A 4,505-nucleotide genomic window follows, 5' to 3' on the forward strand; every position below is an offset into this window, starting at 1 on the left:
GAAGTGCCAAAGTGTCAGGAGAGTGAGAAAACACGCATCCCTCTTTGACAATGACAAAACTAGTCAAAAATTGTTTATGTTGTCACATAATAACATATTTCTTAGCTCACGGTCCTAATACTATTTCGGTGAATTCAAAAATTTAGAAATAATGGAGTCGTTAATAGCCAAGAGAGAAACCTTGTCTGTCGCTCGTGTCGGACCGCTGGGGGGTCATATGTGCCGAAGGACGCGGCCCCGCCGATGGAGGTGGGGTCTCTCTATCTCGTAACATCGAGGTGGAGGCTCGTCGGACTAGGTGGTGTCCCTTGGTGTTTGTAAACTCACGCAACTATATTATTGGCTCTAGTGCAAGTGGAAGACTGAAAGAGTTATGCCCTTGAGGCAATAATGACGTGTTCATTATTATTACTCGAAGTTTTTGTGGTTAAGTTTATTCTAGTATGCTATAACTGCTTCGTTTTTAAATGTGAGATTCGAAGGAAAACTCATGCGCACGTGTATAAGAATGAACAAACAAGTGTTCCTAGTCTGACCTTTATAAATAGCCCATTTGTTGTTTGATGATCATGTTTTCCTGATTCTATACTATTATATTGGAGTTGGTCGTAGGTAGTACAATGTGTTTGGTGAAGGAGATTGAGATCATCCTATCCATCCAATTATTTTCAACATCTCCGCTTGAACGTTCACCGTCGGATCAAAGCAAATCATTGCTTTCCATCATTTACTACCCAGCTCGCTAATTGCCATATCAAAACATATCTTTTTTGCGAATATATCAAAACATATCATTGCTTTCCTTAATTCGTTACTACTGTATAAAATCATTATTTCCTTCCTTTTTTCCTCAACAAACTAGGAAAGTGATTATAGTTAATCTCCTCCCGTCGCTGCATACTCGGATACCCCCTAGCAGGCAACCTTCACTTTTCTTCCTCCTGTGCCACCTCCGCCCATGGCATCGTCCATCATACCATGTGGCGGAGAACGGAGGACCCTAATTCCCGTCCATCTGTGACGGCAAGGAATAATAATGCAAGAAGACCTTGCGATCTCGAGGCCGATCAAGACAGATACGCCATCGAGCGGAACCGGATCATGTAGGCTGGCGAGATGGCCACTTAAGATCTACTAGAAGAGAAACTCCCATGATGTGGAGCCATCTGATACGTCTCCAACGTATCTATAATTTCTTATGTTCCATGCTAGTTTTATGACAATACCTACATGTTTTATTCATACTTTATATCGTTTTGATGCATTTTCCGGCACTAACCTATTAACAAGATGTCTGAAGCGCCGCCTCGTGTTCTGCTGTTTTTGGTTTCGTAAATCCTACAAAATAAATATTCTCGAATTGGACGAAATCAACGCCCACGATCTTATATTTCACGGAAGCTTCCAGAGAGCCGAGAGGGACCGGAGGGGAGCCACAGGGGGCCCCACCCCACATGGCGGCGCGGCCAAGGGGGGGCGCCAGCCAATGGGGGGCCACCCCCTGGCTCCTCCGAGGCTGCCCTTCCGCCTATATATTCTCTCCACCTCAAAAACCCTAAAAGGATAAGCCACGATACGAGAAAAGTTCCAGAGCCGCCGCCATCGCGAAGCCAAGATTCGGGGGACAGAAGTCTCTGTTCCGGCACGCCGCCGGGACGGGGAAGTGCCCCCGGAAGGCATCTCCATCGACACCACCGCCATCTTCATCGCCGCTGTTGTCTCCTATGATGAGGAGGGAGTAGTTCTCCCCGAGGCTAAGGGTTGTACCGCGTAGCTATGTGGTTCATCTCTCTCTCCCATGTGATCTTTATGTGATCATGAGCTTTGTATCACTATTAATCTATGTGCTACTCTAGTGATGTTATTAAAGTAGTCTATTCCTCCTCCATGATGTAATGTTGACAGTGTGTGCATCATGTAGTACTTGGCGTAGGTTATGATTGTAATCTCTTGTAGATTATGAAGTTAACTATTACTATGATAGTATTGATGCGATCTATTCCCCCTTTCATAGCTATTGTTGACAGTGTGTATGCTATGTTAGTACTCGGTCTAAATTGCAGCGGTCTATTATGCTCTAGAGGTTACTTAAATATGAATTCCGAATGTTGTGGAGCTTGTTAACTCCGGCTTGAGGGTGCTCTTGTAGCCCTACACAATGAATGGTGTTTGTTATCAAACAAGAGAGTGTATGTAGCACAAGTGAGGAGAAGTTATTTATTTGTTATGTGATCAATGTTGAGAGTGTCCACTAGTGAAAGTATGATCCCTAGGCCTTGTTTCCAAATACCGCAAACATCGCTTGTTTCTTGTTTCTATCGCATCTTTACTTCCTGCAATATTACCACCATCTATATCACCTGTGTTTTACTATCTCTTCGCCGAACTAGTGCACCTATACATCTGACAAGTATATTTGGTGTGTTGGGGACACAAGAGACTTCTTGTATCGTGATTGCAGGGTTGCTTGAGAGGGATATCATTGTTCTCTACCTCCCTGAGTTCGATAAACCTTGGGTGATTCACTTAAGGGAAACTTGCTGCTGTTCTACAAACCTCTGCTCTTGGAGGCCCAACACTGTCTACACGAATAGAAGCGTGCGTAGACATCAAGCTATTTTCTGGCGCCGTTGCCGGGGCGGAAAACACCAGAGAGAAAAGAGCTCTCCGGCAGGCTGAATTCCGCCGGGGAAATTCCCTCCCGGAGGGGGAAATCGACGCCATCGTCACCGTCATCGAGCTGGACATCATTAGGATCATCATCACCATCATCTCCACCATCGTCACCATCATCTCCACCGCTGCACTTCGTCACCGTTGTAACATCTAGGGTTGATTCTTGATTGTTTGGTAGGGGAAACTCTCCCGGTATTGATTACTCCTTGTTATTGATGCTATTGAGTGAAACCATTGAACCAAGGTTTATGTTCAGATTGTTATTCATCACCATATCATCTCTGATCATGTTCCATATGATGTCTTGTGAGTAGTTCGTTTAGTTCTTGAGGACATGGGTGAAGTCTAAATGTTAGTAGTGAATTATGTTGAGTAATATTCAATGGTTTGATATTTAAGTTGTGGTGTTATTCTTCTAGTGGTGTCATGTGAACGTCGACTACATGATACTTCACCTTTATGGGCCTAGGGGAATACATCTTGTATTCGTTTGCTAATTGTGGGGTTGCCAGAGTGACAGAAACTTGAACCCCCGTTGGTATATATATCGATGCAGGAGGGATAGCATGATCTCAGAGTTGAAGGCTGTGGTTAGATTTATCTTAATTATTTTCTTGTATTTGCGGATGCTTGCAAGGGGTATAATCACAAGTATGTATTAGTCCTAGGAAGGGCGGTGAATTAGCATAGGTTCACCCACACAACACTTATCAAAACAATGAAGATTAATCAGCTATATGAAGCGAAAGCACTAGACTAAATTCCCGTGTGTCCTCAAGAACGTTTGGTCATTATAAGTAAACAAACCGGTTTGTCCTTTGTGCTAAAAAGGATTGGGCCACTCGATGCAATTATTACTCTCGCATTTTACTTACTTGTACTTTATTCATCTGCTATATCAAAACCCCCTGAATACTTGTGTGTGAGCATTTACAGTGAATCCTTCATCGAAACTGCTTGTCAACACCTTCTGCTCCTCGTTGGGTTCGACACTCTTATTTATCGAAAGTACTACGATACACCCCCTATACTTGTGGGTCATCAAGACTATTTTCTGGCGCCGTTGCCGGGGAGGTAAGGTAAAAAGTATTCACATCCTCCGACTACTAAGCTATTTCCTAGCATTGTTGCCGGTGTGTGAGTGCTCGAAGCTATTCCCTTTAGATCCTGCAATTGCATCTTTTTGTTTCTTGTTTTTATTTTTCACTAGTTAGGCATAATGGAAAACAACAAAAAAATTAGAGATCTTTATAGTATCTATCTTGAGTTAGGACATGAGGTGTTTGAAGAGAAAATTAAAAAACCCATGGAACTTTGTTTGCAAAATAGTTGTAGCAATGTTATTAGCATGAACTCTTTGAATACTATTATTGCTAATGCTATGGAAGAATTTAAGCTTGGAGAAGCTGGTTGTCATATTTTTAGTCCCCCAAGTTTTGAGGAGAAAATTTTCTTTGATGATACTTTGCCTCCCATTTATGATGATTATAATGATAATGGTATTTTGGTGCCACCTACTATGGAGGATAAAGTTTATTATGATTATACCATGCCTGCAAATTATGATGATTACCATGATGGTTGTGATAGTTTTACTCCCACTATTACTAATAAAATTGATTATGCTTATGTGGAGTAATGATACCTTTATGCATGTGAATAAGAATGATTTATGTGATAGTTATATTGTTGAGTTTGTTCATGATGCCACTGAAAGTATTATGAGAGAGGGAAACATGGCTATATGTATCTTAATAATATTAAGTTTCCCCTCTTTATGTTGAGAATCTTGAAGTTACTCGTGTTTTATCTTCCTATGCTTGTCACTT

Source organism: Lolium rigidum, chromosome 4 (genome assembly GCF_022539505.1).
Source record: "Lolium rigidum isolate FL_2022 chromosome 4, APGP_CSIRO_Lrig_0.1, whole genome shotgun sequence".
Taxonomy (NCBI): domain Eukaryota; kingdom Viridiplantae; phylum Streptophyta; class Magnoliopsida; order Poales; family Poaceae; genus Lolium; species Lolium rigidum.